Genomic DNA, 23,397 nt, shown 5'->3' with positions numbered 1-23,397 from the left:
CTTTAACATTTCTCTTTGCTTTAAGCTTTGTGTTCAGTCTTTGGACTTAACAAACTGGCTCCATCTTCCAACATGTCTTGTATTTGACTACCTCTCATTCCCACCCCCCCCACCGTTTCCCTGGTTTACATCTACGCGAGGACTCTTCTTAAACTGCTCCACTGCCTCCGAGCTGGCCTCTTGCTCCTGCCCCACAGGCTGTTTTTCCACACAGTAGCAGACTCAGCCTTAGAACATACTACCTGGCTCGGAGGTTCAGACACCAGCTATGATATGCACTACCAAACAAGAAAAGAAACTGCTAACTGTGCAAATGCCATTGACTGTAAGACATATTTCAATTTTAGAGCTACTAAAATGTGAAATTTTGTACCTTACAATAGATGAAACATAGAAAATTGGATCACGTTGTGCTCCTGCTCACAACTATTCAAAGGCTTCATATCATACTTATAATAATTTTTTTGTGTGTGAGAGAGAGACAGAGAGAGGGACAGATAGGGACAGACAGACAGGAAGGGAGAGAGATGAGAAGCCTCAATTCTCATTGTGGCACCTCAGTTGTTCATTGATTGCTTTTTCATATGTGCCTTGACCGTGGGGCTACAGCAGACTGAGTAACCCCTTGCTCAAGCCAGCAACCTTGGGTCCAAGTTGGTGAGCTTTGCTCAAACTAGATGAGCCCACGCTCAAGCTGGTGACCTCGAGGTCTTGAACTTGGGTCCTCCGCATCCCAGTCCGACTCTCTATCCACTGCGCCACCACCTGGTCAGGCTAATTTAGAGTTTTAATACTAGATTTTCGATGCCTCTATATTATTTTAGGTTTTCTCTTTGCACCCCAAGTCCTGTATACATTGAGTTTTTCACACTTTCAGATTCCAAAATTAGAGATGAATCAGAAAGACAAATTAGGGCCAATTTTTAAAAATGTAATTCTAGTTTAATATTAATCTTTAAAATAATGTTATTGTTTGCAAGAGAGAGAGAGACCAGTGAAGCATCAACTTGTAGTTGTGTCACTGTAGTTGTTCATTGATTGCTTCTCATACGTGTCTTGACTGGGGGACTCAAGCCGAGCCAGTGACCTTTGGCCTTCGAGCCAGTGACCATGGGATCATTTTGATGATCCCATGCTCAAGCTGGTGACCCTATGCTCAAGCTGATGAGCCTGTACTCAAGCTGGCAATCTTGGCGTTTTGACCTTGGGACTTCAGTGTCCCAGGTCAACCCTCTATCCATTGTACCACCATCGGCAGGCTAGTCATATTAATTAAAGATATATTCTGACAACTGGTATAAACTAAGAAAGGAAATTCTATACTTTATTTTGACACTTACAAATGGCATCTAGAAATGTTTTTTTAATATTTAAACATAATTGAATTTCCAGATAATTAAAAGGACATACCTTTATATTTAAATCATTTCTTATTAAAATAAGTGGCACAAAGGAGCTCTTCGGTAAAGGTTTGCTGAACTAAAGTGCATCCTATACCCCTGAGCCTTTTCAAATGATAGAGGAGTTAGTCTGTTCTTAACACTTTAAAGCAGTGGTTCCCAACCTTTTTTGGGCCATGGACTGGTTTAATGTCAGAAAATATTATCATGGACTGGCCTTTAGGGTGGGACAGATAAATGTATCACATGACTGAGACAAGCATCCAGAGTGAATTTTAGACAATGTAACAGAGGGATCTGGTCATTTTTAAAAAAATAAAACATCGTTCATACTTAAGTATAAATAAAACGGAAATAATGTAAGTTATTTATTCTTTCTCTGCGGACCAGGACCAAATGGCCCACGGACCGGTACCGGTCTGCGGCCCGGGGGTTGGGAACCACTGCTTTAAAGTCATCATTATGGCCTTTATTATTAATCTGTGTGCCAATAGAGTTCTGTGGTGGCTCTCCTTATTAGACTGCCTCCAACATTCAGGCTTCCTCTCCCCTTTGTAATTTGCTGTTTTTAATCTGAGGGAACTTGAAATCCAAGCTTAGTATGGATTGTTATATTAAATAAGATTTAAGATTCCAAGTGAGCAATAAAGTCCATGATTCTGCCATTTGTGTTGGCAAATTTAACTAGTCTGAGGTGGTGGTGTTGTTTTGTTTTGTTTTATTTGTTTGGTTTGGGGTGGGGTTTTTTTTCTCTTTTTTTTTCCTTAAATCTGAATTCAAAGTTATGTTCTGGGGCTTGAAATTACTAGAAGCATTACTGGATTTGGAGAGATGGGAAGGAAGGTCTAGTTCACAATCCACCTTTGCTTTTCAAATGCTCTATTCTCTTCACTCAAAAGTGAAGGTAGTAGTGACAGAGAAAAATGGGAACTGATGCTTTTCCTACTCCTTTAAACTGTATTTTGTTCTCATGTTTCAATGATGCATGAGCTACATTCCAAAGCAGAAAGAGCATTAGAAGGTCTGATATCATCTTCATTGTACTTTTTCAACTCACTGGGCACCTTGGACAAATCCTTAGGCCTCCAGGGTTGGTTCTCTCTTTTGCAATAGGGAGATAATTCTGCCAACACTGCAAGGTTATGACAAAATCAAAATGAGGTAATACTTTTGAAAACCTTTAAAACAGCAGAATGCTATATATGCGTGTTTTGTTTATGATTGGTACTTAAAATGTGCCAGGGTAAGATTGATCTTTTACTGAATATAGTACTGTTATACTGTTATCCACTTCAAAATTTTTTTAATTTTTTATTTATTCATTTTAGAAAGGAGAGAGAGAGAGAGAGAAGAGAGAGAGACAGAGAGAGAGAAGGGGGAGGAGCAGGAAGCATCAACTCGCATATGTGCCTTGACTAGGCAAGTTCAGGGTTTTGATCTGGCGACCTCAGCATTTCCAGGTCGACGCTTTATCCACTGCGCTACCACAGGTCATGCTCTGTTATCCATTTTAATGTGACTTTTTTGCAGTTTGTTCTATGTATTTGCATAGGCAAAAAGAGCTGGAAGATATCCTGGTTCTTCCAGTTCCGCGGGACAGCTGAGCCTATTTCTGACTTCTTATCTGTCACAGAGAAAAAGCTTGCTAACTCTGAACCTGTTGGCACTCAGATCACCTAAATACAGCAACAGATCATCCGGCACAAGGTAGGAGGTGGTAGTTACAGTAAGTGAAAACAAAAACAGGAATCAGAAGCCCTGAAAATTAGGAAACTGCCTTCAACATGCTAGAATATGTATTTTGAGGGGGTTTTTAAGTTTAAAATATGGTCACTTTATTAACTGGAGTAGTCACACCTTTGATAGATATCTACTAATAGTCTACCATTTAAAAGAGAAACACAGTTCTTGTGTTATTGTTGCCCTTCAGTAGGTAAACATTTTTGTATTATTATTTAATTTATTACATCATTTATTCATTGTTTCATGTTTACTTTTCATTTATTTTGTTTCTGTTATTCGTTTTTTTCCACCTGGATTTCCAGGCTCTGGAGGAGGAAATAGAAAGCCATGCAACAGATGTGCACCAGGCAGTCAAAATTGGGCAGTCCTCTCCTCCCTGGCATGTTCTGCGGAACAGGGCATGCTCTCAGAAAAGCAAGACTCCTTGCAGGCCCGATACAGTGAGATTCAAGACCTGTGCTGTCGAAAAGCAGCCCTGCTTGAACAAGCACTGTTTAACGCTAGACGGTTCAGGGAGGATGAGGAGGTGCTCAACTGGCTGGCTGAGGTTGAGGACAAGCTCAGTTCAGTGTCGTAAAGGATTACAGACAGGATGTCCTGCAGAAACAGCATGCTGACCACCTGGTATTCATGTTTTCCATTCTTATTGGTTGTGTTTCTAGTTATTTTGTCATTTTGATTCATGTTTCTCTTAATTTCTTTTCTTTTTATTCCTAACATTTCAACTTCAAACACAAGTGCATACTTACAGACTTGTTGCTAAGAACTTAGCTATTTTCTGATGAGTCCATGGAAATATCTGTACTTAACAGTCTGGATTAGGAATTCTAGAAAATGGTTCAGAGTATAGTCAGGGGCCATCTCAATTCCAACTCCGTTTACCTCATTAGGTAATGTACCGCTCCGTTTCCATTTGAAAAGCAGCTTTCATAAAACCAGATTACCTGAACAGTTCCCAGGGTTTGAATTATACAGCTATAACTCTTAAAATAGTTCTAGAATCTGTATGCTCAAATTCCAGGGGTTCTGCATTGTCTCAGAACAGTTTGCCCTTTTCAATTCATCAAGTGAGGTTCATTAAATTTCATTTCATGACATTTCTTTTGGGATGGCAAAAAATAAGCAAAGCAGAAAGGGTTTTACTTTTGTGTCTCATAATCTAAACTCCATCTGCTTCGTTGATTTCAGATATTGAGAGTTTTTAACCAGGATTAAAATCTGCCTGTTTTTTGCTTTCTTCTTTTGAAGTGTCTTATTCTTTGTTTCACATATAAACAATTTTGCTGAATTCTACTTTACCTTTCTTGGGCTCGGGTTTGGTACCAATAGATTGATAAAACTGATTGAATCCCAAAAGTCTTCTCATCAGTACAAAAAAAAAACTTGCCTGTATATATCTGATTTAATTATTTTAAGTAATTAATGGTATAACTAAAGAGATAATGAAGGAGTCAAATATCTGATGTTTAAACTAGCTGATACTCATCTGTTTACTTTCAATTTCATCTCTTAAAGGTCTGATTTCTTTTTTTTTATTGTGCCGTAGTTTTAGGATTAATAGTATTCTTTCCATTCAGGCTTTGAATGAAGAAATTGTTAAAAGAAAGAAGAATGTAGATCAAGCTATTTAAAAATGGTCAGGCTCTTCTAAAACAAACCACAGGTACTTTGAAACGTGCATCTCGTAGTACTCTGTATGTATATACAATCACATAACGTAGGGAAAGAAGCACCCTGCATTAGCCACTTCCCTAGATATACAAGCTTACTTAATAGTTCACTGATTTTTTTTTACAGAGACAGAGAGAGAATCAGAGAGAGGGATAGATAGAGACAGACAGGAAAGGAGAGAGATGAGAAGTATCAATCATTAGTTTTTCATTGCGACATTTAGTTGTTCATTGATTGCTTTCTCATATGTGCCTTGACCATGGGCCTTCAGCTGACTGAGTAACCCCTTGCTCGAGCCAGCGACCTTGGGTCCAAGCTGATGAGCTATGAGCTTTGCTCAAACCAGATGAGCCCACACACAAGCTGGCAACCTCAGGGTCTCGAACCTGGGTCCTCCACATCCCAGTCTGATGCTCTATCCACTGTGCCACTGCCCAGTCAGGCCTAGTTCACTGATTTTACTACCATGTTGTCATGGACTCCACCTCACCCACCCATGCCCACTCTACCCACTGGGCAGTCCTCAGCCTGGGTTCCTGTTTCCTGCTTAACCTTTTGAAAATGAAAAAAAATTTGTTGTTGTTATAGATGATGACCCCACTTCACTCCAATATATTGAAAGCCAGTATTTACTAGAGGATTCTGGGAACATCTAGAAACACTTGCATTTGGACTCAAATCTTAATAATCTTGCAAGTGGCTTCTTTTATTGATTAAAGGGTTTATTTCCCTCCTCCTTTAATGTGGGATGGTGGGTGAAGTCACTATCATAGGGAGAGAGCATCTATAAAATGTAAGCGCTGCTCTGAAGGAAGGGGGATTAAGGGACTCCCTCATGCCCAGAAGGTGAGTTCCTCATGTTGTCTTTAATATAAATAATTGTGTGTGGTCTCCCACAGGTGAAGAGGTTTTGCTTATCTAAGAGAAACTGGACGGAATAAAGACCCGCTACGCAGACTTCACAGTCACTAGCTTCAAGGCCCTCAGAACTGTAGAGCAAGCCCGGCAGCTGGCCACCAAGTTCCAGTCTACTTATGAGGAGCTGACCGGGTGGCTGAGGGAGGTGGAGGAAGAGCTGGCAGCTAGTGGAGGACAGTCCCCCACAGGGGAGCGGATACCTCAGTTTCAACAAAGACAGAAGGTAAGCTGACATTTCATTTCACACTGTAGAAGAAAAAAACGTTTCCCTCTTAGCCAGAATCCTTAAGTTTAAATTCTGAAATTTTTTCACAAACCTTGTCTACCTTAAATCTAAACCAAAAATGTCTGCCTGCCTCCTTTCTTGTTTATTCACTGACAGTAAGATTTGACATAAATAGAGACCGATATAAGACCACTTGTTTCAGTCTGAAGAAAAAAGATTGAATCTCAATCCCTGGGAAGTTTGCTTTGTATATAACATTTTAGAATTTGCTTTCCTGGTTCATTCTCTAAAGAGTGCTTCGTGTTGTGTTTGATTCTCATGCAGGATCTAGTGCAGTTCTAAATGCACTGAAGTAGGTACTTACTGAGTTAAATGCCTAAGGGTAAAGAACTATCATTTCTATTGAAGTAAGGGCGAAAAGGAAGAAACACTATTTTTTTATGCAGACAGTCTGGCTCAAGAAGTCTTGCAGACAGTTCTAAGCAGCATCTAAGCCTAAAGTCAGGCTTGGAATGATTGCAAAATCTGAGACAAGAAGAAATAAGTGAAGGAAGGAGGTCAAAGCCCTGCTGAGATGTGTGGCAGAGATACCACTTTCCCCCCAGCACAGCTGCTAATGTGCTTAATTTAGCAAGGTCTGGCCTCAAACAGTTTTTCCTTCCTTAGGAATTAGAGGAGGAGGTCATGGAGCACAGGCTGGTGTTTGACACAGTTAATGAGGTGAGCCATGCTCTCTTGCAGCTGGTGCCCTGGAGAGCCAGAGAAGGGCTGAATATACTGGTGTCCATTGCTTACGAGCAGGACAAGCTGGTCAGTGACACTGTTGGACAAAGGGTGGATAAAATGGATGCTGCTACTCAGCGATCACAACAGGTAATGTTTATAAACACCTCTGCATTAATACTTTCAACAGTGGAGATACGTGTAAGATACAAAGTTATGACCCACATAAATAAAGGCTCAGGAATAGGAAAAACAGGATAAAGGTAAATCCAATGCAACAGATTATTTCAGTGATGGGAAGTGATTGGGTAAAGGTATGTGAGGATGGATTTGGTTTGTCCCCACATCCTTGACCCTTTTGAGCAGGGAACTTGTGGAAGAGTCTGTGAGTCCTCTCCTTAGCTAATGCCCTGCTAAGAGGCGAGTGGGGATTGGAATAGAGAATATCTAGACCCAAAAGGTCCAAATGCATCACAATCTTAGTTTGACATAATCAATTGTTTTAGCATTAGATGGTAGACATAAAAAAAACCAAGAACTATAATTACTATCAAATATGCCAACCAGAATAGCAGAGCCATCCAAAATAGAGCCCCTCCCAGTAAACATAGGTGTCATATTTTTCTCCATCTTTTTTCCCTCTTGCTTTCTTGAAAAAGTTTAGTTGCTTTTCTTTGTAGCAAGATATGCACCTATTCGTGTGCTGGAGTCTAAAAAATAATACAACACGACTCCTTGGATTCATCATTATAAATAAATGCTTTGTGAACCACACAGAAGTTTGCCCTAACTCCAGATGCATTCCCAGTATGTCTTTACTGAGATAATTTATCTTGGCCAGATAATTGAGTATAAAATGTATTGTGCGTGGGAGCTTTCTTTTCTCTTTAAATATTAGTGTAGGTTAGCAGAGTTGAAGAGGAAGAGATGAAAGATTGAAGGACCCTTACAAACAACAGTCATGTAGAACATGTTCATACTTTTTCTTTGTTACTGCATAACTGTGTAAAGGTTGTGTTGTTCTGAGGGTCTTAAGCGTCTTCAAGTAAGTATTTCCAAGTTAATTTCACTCAGCTGTCTGCTGCCATGTTAGTTTATATTTCAACATGACTAAAACTATTGTTCAGGATTGACAGAAAGTCCACAGCCTCCTAAAAACACTGATTAGAATAAGATCAACTCATATTTGTTGAAGTATAAGCAATTCTAAAGTGTCTGCAACTTGACTTGAATTCTAAAAAGGAAGACTGTGGCTGTATATAATCTGTCATTTTTCTTCAATATGTGTATAGTGTGAGCAAGCTGCTGATGCAGAACTAGCTTGGGTTGCAGAAACAAAATGGAAGCTGATGGCCCTGGGTCCGATTCGCCTGGAACAGGACCAGACCACAGCTCAGCTGCAGGTACAGAAGGTAAGTATAACACTGATGTATCCAGCGTGTTCTGAACTAATGTAATCATCTTAGCTTAGTATGTCTAGGGGAGTTTCTGCCTTCTCTTCCAAGTCGAGTGGAATGATGCAATGTGATGATGGTGAATAGAGATTAATTTTATACATATTTGGTTAGGATGAGGAGTTATTTTGCTTTGTAAAAAGGGAGAAATGGGCTTATTAATCCAGGAAAGATTAATAATTTTCTGGATGATTTTTATGAGGGAAGATATTTTTCTAAGCTATTAAAAGATAAGCATTGCAGATGTGTAGATAGGCAAAATGTCAAGCTAGATAAGAACAAATTTTTTTAATTTAGAAATTAAATTTAATGGAATGACATTGCTCAATAAGAACACATAGGTTTCAGGTAAACATCATTATAGCAATTTTTATTTATTTATTTTTTGCGAGAGAGATGAGAAGCATCAACTCATAGTTGTGGCACCTTAGCTGTTCATTGATTACTTCTCATATGTGCCTTGACCAGGGGGCTCAAGCCAGCAACCATGGAATCTTTTTTTTTTTAATTTTATTTATTTATTTATTTTTTACAGAGACAGAGAGAGAGTCAGAGAAAGGGAGAGACAGGGACAGACAGACAGGAATGGAGAGAGATGAGAAGCATCAATCATTAGTTTTTCATTGTACGTTGCAACACCTTAGTTGTTCATTGATTGCTTTCTCATATGTGCCTTGACCGCGGGGCTTCAGCAGACCGAGTAACCCCTTGCTGGAGCCAGTGACCTTGGGTTCAAGCTGGTGAGCTTTTGCTCAAACCAGATGAGCCTGCGCTCAAGTTGGCGACCTCAGGGTCTCAAACCTGGGTCCTCTGCACCCCAGTCCGACGCTGTATCCACTGCGCCACCACCTGGTCAGGCAACCATGGGATCTTGTCTGTGATTCCATGCTTAAGCCAGCAGCCTCGCACTCAGGCCAGTGACTTTGAGGTTTCGAACCTGGGACCTCAGTGTCCCAGGTCAATGTGCTGTCCGTCCACTGTGCCACCACTGGTCAAGCTCAACAACAATTTTTTATGTGGCTTTATTAAAGCAAAGAATTTTTATAGGTGTGTCTGACTTTTTGCTGACATAGCCTTGGAGTTCTTTTACTTCCTAACTGTAGTTTACTTTTTTCTTAAAGGCTTTCTCCATTGACATCATTCGACACAAAGTTGTAAAAGGTTATTCGCGCCTGACCTGTGGTGGCACAGTGGATAAAGCGTCGACCTGGAAATGCTGAGGTCGCCGGTTCGAAACCCTGGGCTTGCCTGGTCAAGGCACATATGGGAGTTGATGCTTCCAGCTCCTCCCCCCCCCCTCTCTCTCTGTCTCTCTCCCTCTCTCTGTCCTCTCTAAAATGAATAAATAAAAAAAAAAGAAAAAAAATAAAAAAAAAAGGTTATTCGCTAAAATGTTAATTTTGCTGTGTTGAGTTTGTGCTATTTTACTGTATTTGAAACAACTTTTATATTTTAAAAATTATTCAAATAATACATCAGGTAACTATAACAAAAATAAAAATTGCTTATAATCTTAGGTTAGTTCATAATGTTTTAACATTTTAGTATTTCTTTTTTTAGATTTTTAAATTTATATATGCCTGCATTTTTGTTGTTATTGTTCATAGGAAAAGACGGAGTCTCTAATACAGCAATATGAAGCCATTAGTCTGCTCAATTCAGAGCGCTCTGCCCTCCTAGAGCAAGCACAGGCCTTGGTGAACCAGTTTTGGGAAACTTACGAGGAGCTTAGCCCCTGGATTGAGGAAAGTCGGGCACTAATAGCACAGTTACCTCCACCAGCTATTGATCATGAGCAGCTCAGGCTGCAGCAAGAGGAAATGAGGGTAAGGAGCATGCTGAGCTTTAGGTAATTGCAGAACTAAGAATGGGCTCCACAGTCTATTCAAGTTCTGCATTATGAAATTCTTAATCAGTCAAAATTTCTTTGCACAATAACAATGTATGTCTGAATTATTTCCTTTGTTCTTTAATATGAGTCAAGTAAAGAACACTTTTATATATCAGGAACCTGTGTTGCAGAAGTAACCAAAGAACTAAGTAAACATCCAGGGAACGTAGCATCTTTCCAGTGATGGCGGGGTGCTGTTAGACTTCGGGGGTGGCTGGTGGCTTTTCATTTGGTCAGGCCCCAGCTGGCCCTGGGAAGGAATGTCACAAAGCATTTGCCGCATGTGGGTAAGATGGAAGGAAGATTTATAGACACATCCACAAATGTTATGACCACTGTAAAAAGGTTTTTTTTTAGTGTTTATTTTATTTGGTTATGGCTTGTGTTTATCCCTATCCCTGTCTTTCTGTAAATGGAAGGATGTAAACTAGAAGTAGCCATCAGTTAAGTCAGGGAGCAGCTGGAGTTGCAGAAATATGACTCTTTGTAGCTTGTCCTGCTTGGTTGTCTCAGTCTCAGGAAGAAGGCAGCCACTAACCCATGAAAATTGCAATTAGTACACTTAAGGATTTATGAGTACAGAGGATGGTGGGATAAATTTGTACTGGAGGTGAGAGTGAGAGAAAAGACATGATCTGGGAAGGCTTCCCCATTGGTGGGACATCTGAACTGGCTTTTAACAATGTAGAGAATCAGAACCCAAGGCAAGGCTTAGCTGCTTTTCCCCTCTGTAAATGATGAAATGCTCGGACATTCAGTAATTCCATTTGTTTTTCTCATAGTTGGTATAAGCTCTTAACAAAATATTGAACCACATAAACTGATATAAAAATGCTTATTTTAATCTGTATTTCTTTACATAGCAACTAAGGGAATCCATTGCTGAACACAAACCTCATCTTGATAAACTGCTAAAGATAGGCCCTCAGCTAAAGGAGTTAAACCCTGAAGAGGGTGAGTTGGTGGAAGAAAAATACCAGAAGGCAGAAAGCATGTATGCCCAAATTAAAGAGGAGGTGTGCCAGCGGGCCCTGGCGCTGGACGAGGCTGTTTCCCGGTCGGCTCAGGTATGTGTGTGGCTTGACCTTGTAACCCTTCATTTGCCCTTTAGTCTAAGCAAGAAGTTTCTGTATCAGATACACCTCCATGCTCAGGAAGTCTAGACCAGCATGCTAATGGTAGTGTCAGACTAGGAACCTTGGCTGATGTGCATTTTCATTGTAAGGATCAGTAAAAATCCATTGCGATGGATGGGTGTGCTGATGCTGAAACGAGGGTAAAATGTCTTAGTCGGTACATGCTGTCTGTTGATAGTTTTCCTTAAAACTTTATGTTGTGATCATCCTTCAGCAGGGATAGTTCTGGATAACAGTTCCTATTGAACCTTTCTTTCTTATAAGACAGCACATTAAGATTCTCTCTCTCAGGAGGCCACCGGCTAGCTCCTCCTAGCTCAGAGAAGGATGCTTGAGTAGAGAGAAGTATGAGCCAGAGGGAAACAGACTACCAGCAGTGAAGTTTACAGCATGTAACTACATACCTTTCAACTAATATAGTACCGTTAGTGGTACTTTTGTCATGGCTGGGTATTTTATTCCTATGTTTAGTCAATATTCTTGGTTAATATTTGTACTTACTCAAGTTCCTCCCCCACCCTCCATCCCATCTCTCACTCACATTGTGGAATTGTTACTTTGTGTTCTTGCTGCCTGCTCCTGTCTTCCCCACATCCTCACATTTCATTGTTGTGTTGACCGCGCCCACCATTACAGATTACAGAGGTCCCACTGGGACTAGGGTATTCTTATGAACCTGAGAATTGAGGATGACCTATCGAGAAATTTTCTTTTACTTCAGAGGAATGAATTTTATTAGCGTAGTTTATTTTGCCAGTTTCATTTGGGGTGGTACCTAGAAGTGAGGGAGTGATGGAAAGTGATTTTGTTAAGGAAATTCCACCATGTATTTCTCACAGGACACATATAGTTGATAAGCCTAATTCTAATTCATGAATCCAGAGTTGGTTTTAGATAGCCTTTTTTAGGGGGCAAGCTTATCTGTTTTGCTCCTGTTTTTCCTCTCTCTCTGCTTCACATTGTAAGTGAAATTTTACAATAATAGTCACATTATTCAAAGTGCCAGAGAAGTGGAAAGGTAATTGTTCTTTTAGAATAAGGTTAGATTTGGCCTGCCTTAATTACCTTTCATCACGCTAACATTTTCCTTTTTCACTGTTACATACGGTGGTTATTAAATTGCATGGTATGATGATTTTAAACTTGAAGTCATTTAGCAAATTGAGTTCCCCATTCATTTATATAGTTGGTGGAGGTCATCTAACTTGTTGGTCTCATCTGTTGCATGCAGCTATCATCTGAGATGTTGACACACTGAGTCTCACCAGTTTCATAGTGTTGTCCCTTTCATCATGTTCCTGGTATATTACTTAATATCTTTTTGATTCTTAAACATTTATTTTCTATTTCTGGTGGGCCAGCTCCAGTGTACTATGCCCCAAACAGTTCTTAGCCAAACCCACAGCCGTCAGACAAGGCTATGTGCAGTTTATCCTCAGCAGTAGTAGATGTATGCCTTGGCCTTGTTCCCTAGCACTTCCTCTAGAAGTGGGATGAAGTATTGCTATGGTGTCTAACGGTCTGGCTTGTATTCAGTTCCATGATAAAATCGAGCCCATGTTGGAGACTCTGGAGAATCTTTCCTCTCGCCTACGTATGCCAGCACTGATCCCTGCTGAAGTCGACAAGATCAGAGAGTGCTTCAGTGACGATGAGAGTGCCACCATGGAGCTAGAAAAACTTCAGCCTAACTTTGAGGCCCTGAGCACCATGGATAAAAGCTTATTGGGAGATCTCAGGGAGCTGACAAAGATCTGGCTGAGAAAGGTGCTTGATGAATCTAATTATTTTAAAAGAAAACCAATAATATAAGTTCTAGGCTGTGGTTACCTCCAGCACTCCACCAGATGTAGGTACAGTGCTTTGTTGAATGTGAAGTCCCCAAGTAATGAGTATTCCAGAAAGTCATTTGGAAATCATTTAGAATTCAGAACACATCTCCCCATTGAAGCAAGGTTATAATTGGTAGTTAGATTCCCAGGTCAGGAAACAAATGCTCCTTTAACCCCTAATATGAGTGAACTGCAGTATCAATACTATGTAGAACATAACTCTCTTTTATAACACTTTCCATGGGAAACAGCAAGTTGAACACAGAACACTGGGAATCGAGTTCTCATATCAGTCCCTTTATAAGTTATTGGGTTTGTATCTGAGCAGTAGTACCTTTCTGTTAGATGGTAACTCATTCCAAGATTACCTCTATGGTCTCTTTATGTGGGAAACCAATGTAAGTGGGAAATGTGAATGTAGAAATAATAATAAAACTGAGATAGATAGATATAAATGGCTAGAGCTTTTTAAAAGATAATTTCAATGAAAAAGTGAGAATTAGATGACATTTCTGATGAGGCTGATTTCCAGTACTTAGAGAAGTCCTAGTCATACCTTTTTCCCCCTCAGAAATCCAGGACAAATTGGATCAAATGGTATTCTTCTGGAAGGACATCAAAGCTCGGGCTGAAGAGCGAGAAATTAAGTTTCTTGATGTCCTTGAACTAGCAGAAAAGTTCTGGTATGAAATGGCAGCTCTCCTTACCACCATCAAAGACACTCAGGACATTGTCCATGACTTGGAAAGCCCAGGTATTGACCCATCTATCATCAAACAGCAGGTTGAAGCTGCTGAGGTAAGAAAAAGCAATCCCCTTCTCTGTGTTTGCCCACTACAAAAGCACTTTGTCCAAGTATGTTGTGTTAACAGCTTAGCCAAGGTGAGTGTCTGAAAAGTTGTTTGTGTGTGTTTTTAAGTTTAGGAGGATATTTTCCATTTGAAAAAATACCTGTTCCGTATAGTAGATTTCTTTTTTTTATTACAAATACAAGTTTTACCATTTGTAGATTTGTATAACCTCCACCAACTGGGATATATAGCAGTTGAATTACACAAAACTAATTTTCTCATCAATTTTAAACTTAATTCAAATAAATAAAATAGGCTTAGAATATTTAGTTTTGCTTTCATTTCTGAATATAGCTTTTGCTATAGTGTACATTATTTTGTTTCTCGAGTAAATTTCTTTAATGTAGAAAAATAGAAGGTAGAAAAGAAAATAAATTCTGGATTCATCATGCAAAAGTAACAATCATTAACACTGACATACCTTTTTCTGGTCTTTTGGAAAAGCCTAGTTTTTATTTTTACTAAATGCATTTTTCCCCTCATTTTGTCCATTTACTATAAGCCAACCCTGTCTTGCTATTATCTTCTATTTTAGCCATTTTTCTTCTCCCTACCCCTGTCTTTTTTAGAAATTGGCAAAGAACTGACTTTGTTCAAGATTATAGCCCAGTGTTCCTACTGTGCTAGTCTCTCAGCTCTTAAATTTGTGACTTGTGCTGTATTATTTCACCCTTGTTGACATACCTCTCTGCAATAGAATTCTGGCTATAGATTATAATTTCCTTGGAGGTAGGGGAGATAAAACCTTTGGTAAATTATTGAAGGCCCATGTACCTTTTCCCAGACTGTTTTACAGATATTGTTCTATATGATATGTATGTGTGTGTGTGTCTGTGTGTTTGTGTGTATATATATAGTTGTATATAAATATATTTGATACATACATTTTTGGTATACATATATATGAAAAATAACCAGAGTCTAAAGCTTCACTGTTTAAGTGAAATATAACATTGAAAGGTTTTTTGTGAAATTGACAGGTTCTGTTCAACATCTGCTACTGATGGGAATGTAATTTGCAAAATTTGGGAAGTTCTGCTCTGCTTTTGTTTCAGCTTATGTTTTATTCGTTTACACGTAGACTATTATAGAAGAGACAGATGGCCTGCATGAGGAGTTGGAGTTTATTTGAATCGTGGGAGCAGATTTGATTTTTGCCTGTGGAGAGACGGAGAAGCCCGAAGTGAAGAAGAGCATCGATGAGGTGTGAGACCTGGATAAGGAACTTAGAACGTTAGTGGACTTAGACTGACCAGTGGTATAATTGGAGAAACTGATGTTTCCTCTAGATGAATAATGCCTGGGAGAACTTAAAACGTGGAAAGAGAGGCTAGGCAAGCTTGAGGATGCCATGTGGGCTGCGGTGCTGGACCAGGACATGCTTCAGTTAAGAAGCCAGAGGCAGCCTCCACGGAAGTATCGGTTCCATGCTGCCACATTCAGGACCCAGTGGAGAGAGGTCCCTTTGCAGAACCTCAACACTGTCTGTATGTCTAACAAGAATTTCCCACTGCTGATGTGAAAGACACTGACACCTGAATTTCTAGTCTCCTCACCATGTTGTCATCATCGTGTGTTCACCGTATTTGTTCTCATGGTGGGTACACAGTGAAGCAGGCCATACTGTGGAAGCCGTCTCTTGCCAGAGGTTACAAGCCCAGGTCATCTGAAGCACAGCTTGGCACAGTAGCTTCAGCACATCACCAGCTTGCCTGCTGGCCATGAGAAACAGTAGCTTTTATTCATATTTTGTTTTTCTAGATTGTAGTTTTTTGTGGACTCTGTCCCAGTAATATTTGCTTTTCTTCTTAAAGCTTCATATTAGAATAAGGATAATTTTTTCTTACCTGTTCTCCACAACCTGAAAACACAGTGTTTGGCACTTTAATTTATCTCTGCTTATATTGACAGAGATGATACTTATTCTCTCCCAATTCTGTATGTTTTTTTGTTTTATGACTACTAATTTGTGTTTTCATTTTAGGTTATGTTTGACTGGCTGGATAACACTGTGATTAAACTCTGCACCATGCCCCCTGTCGGCACTGACCTCAACACTGTTAAAGATCAGTTAAACGAAATGAAGGTTTGTATCCAGGAATGGCTTTTGAAAGAGGATGGCTTCTTTTCCAATTTTAAAGACTCGTTGCTAACATTAGTTTGTCTTTGACAGAAGTTCAAAGTGGAAGTTTACCAGCAGCAAATAGAGATGGAGAAGCTCAATCTCCAGGTGAACTGGTGTTATAGAAAGCTACTGATGACATGGACAGAGACATTATATGAGAGCCATTGACAGAACTCAGACACCTCTGGGAGAACCTGGGGGAGAAAATTGCCCACAGACAGGTAAGGGAGCTGGTGGACTACATCAGTGGACTACTACTATCTGCTGTTTTCTAATTTCCTAACACTCGTTCCCTTTATATCTTCCGAGTAGCATAAGCTTGAAGGTGCTCTCTTGGACCTTGGCCAATTCCTTAGAAGAACTAATTAGTTGGCTGACTCACACTGAAGAGTTGTTAGATGCTCAGAGACCAATAAGTGGAGATCCAAATGTCATTGAAGTGGAGCTTGCAAAGCACCATGTAAGTATTTTTATTTTTCATCTCTAAGCTTATTGGTTTCAGACTAAATATTGTCACCAGAAGCCTTTCAATGTTGTGTGTACCTTATAGAATCAGGTTTAATGTTATCTATAGAGATAAATTGTTCAACATTTTTTTAGGTTCTAAAAAATGATGTTTTGGCTCATCAAGCCATGGTGGAAACAGTCCATAAAGCTGGCAATGAACTTCTTGAATCTAGTGCTGGAGATGATGCCAGTAGCTGAAGGAGCTGCTTGGAAACTATGATCCAATGCTGGGAGTCAGTGTTATAGAAAACAGAGGAGCAGGAGCAGCAGCTTCAGTCAACACTGCACAGGTACGCACATTCCCTCGGTAACCAGGTGGAGCTGTGCACATGATGTTTTGGGGAAAGCCGTTTGGGGTAGAGACCCCTGTGTCTTGAGAGGAAGGTCATTTCTGTGCTGGAACTTGGCTGGAAAGAACAGCTTTTGATTCAATTGTTCATTTCTTGGATTAGTTTGTAGCCTAGTCTCTTAACTATCCAAGGTTAGTAGATTTTTTTTAAGGTAATTTTTTTTCTTTTTGTATTTTTTAGAAGTGAGAAGTGGTGTGGGGGGTGGAAGACAGACTCCCACATGTGCTGTACCAGGATCCACCTGGCATGCCCACCAGGGGGCGATGCTCGGCCTGTCTGGGCTGTTGCTCTGCTGTAATCAGAGCCATTCTAGTGCCTGAGGCAGAGGCCATGGAGCCATCCTCAGCACCTGGGCCAACTTTGCTCCCATGGTGCCTTGGCTGCAGGAGGGGAAGAGAGAGAAGAGGGGGAAGGGTGGAGAAGCAGATGGGCACTTCTCCTGTATGCTCTGGCTGGGAATTAAAACGGGGACTTCCACCCGCTGGGCTGACGCTCTACTGCTGAGCCAACTGGCTGGGGCCAAGATACTTTTCTTCTTTAAATTGATATGAGAGAGATAGGAAGGGAGAGAGATAAGAAGCATCAACTTGTAGTTGCTTCACTTTAGTTGTTCATTGATTGCTTCTCATATGTGCCTTGATCTGAGGTGGGTGTAAGCTGAGCCAATGATCCCTTGCTCAAGCCAGCAACCTTGGGGTTATGAACCGGGACCTCATCATCTCAGGTCCACACTATACCCAGTGTGCCATCAACTGGTCAGGCATAAAGTTAGTATATCTTTGCTATAACAAACATGTTTACAGGGTTGGTTATTTGTTAAATCAAGACAGGTCCCTCCATGTTCATACTTAGTAGTGCTTTAGTCAGTCAGTTCATCAGTCATAGCAGATATTTATAGTACTGGTGTGGGCAAAAGTAGGTTTACAGTTCATATAAACTAACAGTGGTCAGCAAGCTCATTAGTCAACAGAGCCAAATATCAACAGTACAACAATTGAAAATTTTTTTGAGAGCCAAATTTTTTAAACTTAAACTATATAGGTAGGTACATTGTTATAAACTTAATTAGGGTACTCCTAAGCTGGCTTTTGCACCTGCACTCAAGGGGCCAAAGAGCCACCTGTGGCTCACGAGCCTCAGTTTGCCAACCACGGGACTACAATATTTAATAATAATACAAGAATAGACTTTCATTTGCTTTCAACTGTAAACCACTCGTGTATATTACTGTGAGGTTTGAAGGATTCTGCTAGATTCTAAAAATAAATAAATGTATTGGCCCCATGCCAATCCAGCAACAAAACAGCTCTGCCTGAGAGCAGCCCAAAATTTCTTCCTCAAGATGGATTCCTCATGTAGTTTAGAAAGTTTACTTTCGAAGCTAAAATTGACTCTTGACCTTGCTAATGTATCTTTTCTCAAAAGGCTAGGGTTTCCACAGTGAAATTGAAGATTTTCTCTTGGAACTGACCAGAATGGAGACCCAACATTCTACCTCAAAGCCCACAGGAGGACTTCCTGAAACTTCTAGGGAACAGCTTGACACACACATGGTAATAGAGAGTTCCTGAAATTGAGCATAAGCATCTCGTATCATATTCGTAGCTCCTGTCTGAATTCACAGAGAGATGTATCTGGGTCTGTAAGTAGTACCTTTTTACTGACAATAGGATACAACCTTGAGAACTGCTGCCTGTGTATGGGCTTATAATACCTTACCACAGACAGCTGTGGTGATAGAATGCATTGGTGAGCTGGTTAATTTTGAGTTGGTCAATTCAGAGGGCACAAGAATAATGACTTGAAGGTGAGAGCATCAAGAAGACAAATATGTGACATGGACATGGTTGAATTTAAGAAAGAGACTGCTTCGATGGGTTGTAAAGAAGCCAAATAGATACTAACAGTATTTCAAGAAAGTGAGAACAAAAGGCATGATTTCTAGGCAAATCATTCAGGAAAAGGAACTAAATTATGGGGGTCTATTTTTATGATCTATGGTCCATCTACTCAGTGACAAACTTATTTTCATATTAAGCCAGAATGGTGGGTTTCTTTTCCCTAGTTACTCAGCAGTTGATCTGAATTTAAAAGAGAGGGTTTTGGAAGGGCTTTCCCAAGCTGCACTTGTAAATCTGTGTGGGATATCTTTCAGGAAATTGGCAATATTGATATCTTTGCTATCTTTTCTTGTAGGAACTCTATTCCCAGCTCAAAGCCAAGGAAGAGACTTACAATCAACTACTTGAAAAGGGCAGGCTCATGCTTCTAAGCCGTGATGATTCTGGGTTTGGCTCAAGGACAGAACAGAGTGTAGCACTCCTGTAACAGAAGTGGCATGTGGTCAGCAGTAAGATGGAAGAAAGAAAGGTATCACCACAAAATACAGGGTGCAGTTATGGTATTGGAGTAGTGTGCTTGGTGATGGCATGTAATTACTGCTTAGTGTGTGTGCAAAAATTTTTTTAAGGACCATATTTTGTACCGTAAGTTGCAAAACTGATATCCTCAGAACTGCCTTCATACTAATCATCTATCTTTTCTGCTGTTAAATTTCTATTTTCTATCCATGTTAAGTTGCACTAAGGGTACTAGTTTTGGCTAGAATTTGCTTTTATTATTAACTCCTTTTCTGCATCTACCTGCCAGTTTAGACATTTCGGCCTAAGACTGCTCAGTGGTGGACCCTATATCCATTATTAATCAGATTTGATTTGTGTTCCTACTTAAAAATAAGGTTATGTTGGAATTGGTGACTTGGGATTGGGAGAGTGGGGGCACAGTATGCATGGAGTATGACAAATAATGCCACCCAAGGAATTTGGATTCTAGTGTAAGTACAGTATGCAAAGAATTGTACTAAAAATCAAGAAAGCAGTAAATTATACACCCTCTTCCTCAAAAATCAAATTCTATTTTATTTATTTATTTTTTTACAGAGATAGAGAGTCAGAGAAAGGGACAGACAGAAAGGAAGGGAGAGTAAGAGAAGCATCAGTCATTAGTTTTTCGTTGCACATTGCAACAACTTAGTTGTTCATTGATTGCTCTCTCATGTGCCTCGACCGTGTGCCTTCAGCAGACCGAGTAACTCCTTGCTCAAGCCAGCTACCTTGGGTCCAAGCTGGTGAGCTTTGCTCAAACCAGATGTGCCCGCACTCAAGCTGGCAACCTCGGGATCTTGAACCTGGGTCCTCAACATCCCAGTCCAATGCTCTATCCACTGCATCACCGCCTGGTCAGGCTCAAATTCAATTTTTTTTTAAAAAAAAGTGATTAGGGATCAAAACACTTTTTTATGAGTACTGAATTTCAGAATACCTGTGCACAGAGTTTCTGTGCTGGGCAGATCAAATAAAACATGTTCAAATATCTTGGCCATATTCGTTCAACAAGTAGTTATTCAGCATAGAAGTGCCAGGCACTATGCTCTAGGTGTACAGTGGAAACTTTAATGGCATGGATTCTATGAAATGTAATGGGCAGAAGAACATAAAACAAATATGTACACGCAATTAAACATTTTGACAAGCGTTAATATTATAGAATTCTTCCAATGTGTGGTCTGGTAATTTTGTTATACAAAGAACGGCAGAGGACCTGGGTGTACAGCTGTGTTGTAATCCTTGGACATGCTGTTGCCTATAACTCCTCAGAATGGAGAACAAAGATGACCTGAGACAGCTTCTCGCTCATAATCAAGAAGTTTCTGTTGGGTTTTCCTGACAGTGGAGCAGAAAATGCTTAACAACCATTACCAATGGAACTGGTTGAGCAAAGGCTAGGTGTCAAGGACAGTTATTTCTGATTTTGTAAGAGCATTACATTTCAGGATCACTTAAAATCATTTATTCGTTTTGTGTGGTGCTCCACTAAAGAATTTATCAATAAAACAATGTGGAGGATTTTTTGCCATCTATTGATAGAAACTTGGAATATATTGATTTCTAAGCATTTCTGAGATAGATTTGATGTGGATTTTATTTTTCCACTTGCTTTATTTATTTAGATTGGGCCTGTACATTTTTATAACATTTGTCATAGTGGGGTTTTTTTAAAGTTACAAAAGTAACCTGAAAACACAAAGAAGAAAAAAATCATATATAACCCAATTAACAGAAACTAACATTTGCAGTACATATCTTGGGGTTTTTTGCTATTAATATTTTTGGTGTATTTGTGTTTTTTTTCCCAAGTGAGAGGAGGAGAAATAAAAGAGACTCCTACATGCACCCCAGCCTGGATCCACCCAGCAACACCCATCTGGGGCCAATGCATGAATCAACCAAGCTATTCTTAGCACCCAGGGTGACGCTCAAACCAGTTAGGCCACTGGCTTTGAGAGGGGAAGAGAGAGAGAAGGAGGAGAGGGAGAGGAAAAGAAGCAGATAGTCTCTTCTCATGTGTGCCCTGACTGGGGATCAAAATGGGGTCGTCTGCATGCCAGGCCGATGCTCTATCCACTGAGCCAACCAGCCAGGGCCAGGGTGTATTCATTTTTAAGTGCCTGTCATTCTTCTTTGCCTGCCTGGTAGATGGGCCAGGGACAGAGACCTCCCATTTGTTGGGGATAGAGGTCTCTGCGATGGAGCCTGTAGACTGTGCAGTGGGGTGTACTCATATACAGTTGCACATGCTCTGACTGAGCTTTTGTTTTTTCACCAATTTAGTTAAAAGCATCTAAACATTTATATCTGGGGTTGTCAGGTTTATGTGGATTTTATTATCTTCTCTGCTCATAGCATAAGAATAAGTTTCAGACTTGGACATCTTTAGGTGCCATATTTTCTGAAAACATTTTAACAGAAGCCCTTCAATGAGTATCATCTTTATAGTGAAGAGCTTCCCCTTGGGGGTTTTTATGCCACACAAAGCACATGATGGGAAAATGAGACTTTGCCAAAGCAGTTTGCAGATCTGCAACCGTCTCCACTAAGCTATTCACTTGCACTGTGACTGATTTTGCTCCTGTTCTTTAATGTCCTGGGAAGGGGGTGGCAGAGAAGGCAGCTCAGCCACAAACTGTGCTTTTTCCCTTTTCATATGCAGTTGTTTCAGAAACTAACATTAAAATGTTCCCTGCTTTGCAAACAAGGCATGTTTGGAGGTTGGTTAAATGAGGCTTCCCTTTTAGAGGTCATTTCATGTGGTGTACAATTCACACCTTTGTCCTTGAATCTATAATTCCTGATTTTGGCACTTTTTCTTTGTGTCTGTGTGTGTGTGTGTGTGTGTGTTAATTAAAATTCAGTCAAAGCTGGAAGAGGCCCTAAACCTGGCAACAGAATTCCAGAATTCCCTGCAAGAATTTATCAACTGGCTCACACTAGCAGAGCAGAATTGAAACATTGCTTCTCCTCCCAGCCTGATTTTAAACATTGTCCTTTCCTAGATAGAGGAGCACAAGGTACTATGACATTGTGATGTTGCCTTCTTTCTGAAAGGACTCGTTGAAACAGATGCTCCACAGTCTTGTCTTAGTTTAAAAACAAAGAATATTTTCCCCCAGGTTTTTGCTAATGAAGTAAATGTTCATCGAGACCAGATCATTGAGCTGGATCAAACTGGGAACCAATTAAAAGTTTCTCAGCCCAAAACAGAATGTTGTTCTGATCAAGAACTTGTTGGTTAGCATCCAGTCTCGATGGGAGAAGATTGTTCAGCAATCTATTGAAAAAGGAGGTGATCACTAGATGATGACAGGAAGTGGGCAAAACAAGTAAGTTAAAAAGAAAGATGACTGTTTTACGTAACAACCTCAAGCTGCAAGTGTTGAGTCTCTGGATTGGTTCACATAAAAGTGTTGTATGGGCCCTGGCTGCTTGGCTCAGTAGTAGATCGTCAGCCTGGCGTGCAGGAGTTCCAGGTTTGATTCCCGGCCAGGACACACAGGAGAAGCACCCATCTGCTTCTCCACCCCTTCCCCTCTCCTTACTCTCTGTCTCTGTCTTCCCCTCCCACAGCCAAGGCTCCATTGGAGCAAAGTTGGCCCGGGAATTGAGGATGGCTCTGTGGCTTCTGCCTCAGGCACTAGAGTGGCTCTGGTTGCAACAGAGCAATGCCCCAGATGGGCAGAGCATCGCCCCCTGATGGGAGTGCTGGGTGGATCCCAGTCAGGTGCATGCAGGAGTCTGTCTGACTGCCTCCCTGTTTCCAACTTCGGAAAAATGCAAAAAAAAGTGTTGTATAGTTTGCCGCCTCTTTTTCTGTTACAATTTATTCCTTATGTAACCGTAGTTTCATGAAGCTTAGAAAAAACTGATTGACTGGCTAGAAGATGCAGAGACTCACCTGAACTCAGAAATGGAGATATCCAATGATCCAGACAAAATTAAACTTCAGCTCTCCAAGCATAAGGTAAAGCAGTTTGTTGCTTAGGTCCTGAGCTCAGTATTCACTGAGGATTGTATCTGGGTAAACGAGTAAAGATGTTGAAGCCAGCTTTCCATTTTATGTCTAGACAGTGTCTAACCTTGACAGTTGCTCATTTAAGTAACAGTTCAAACAAAATGACTGTGGGAGTAATCCAGTTAAAACTGTAAGCTTCCAGGAATTCTGGGCTTTTAGAAA

General features: G+C 40.3%; 1 pseudogene; it reads left to right on the top strand.

Annotated features, from left to right (window-relative positions):
* The window catches only part of LOC136316080 (microtubule-actin cross-linking factor 1, isoforms 6/7-like), a 63,833-nt pseudogene that overhangs the window by 28,541 nt on the left and 11,895 nt on the right, over positions 1-23,397 (top strand).

Source organism: Saccopteryx bilineata, chromosome 12 (assembly GCF_036850765.1).
Source record: "Saccopteryx bilineata isolate mSacBil1 chromosome 12, mSacBil1_pri_phased_curated, whole genome shotgun sequence".
NCBI classification, from domain to species: domain Eukaryota; kingdom Metazoa; phylum Chordata; class Mammalia; order Chiroptera; family Emballonuridae; genus Saccopteryx; species Saccopteryx bilineata.
Note: the sequence above shows the minus strand (reverse complement) of the source record. Positions and strands in the feature narration are given on the sequence as shown.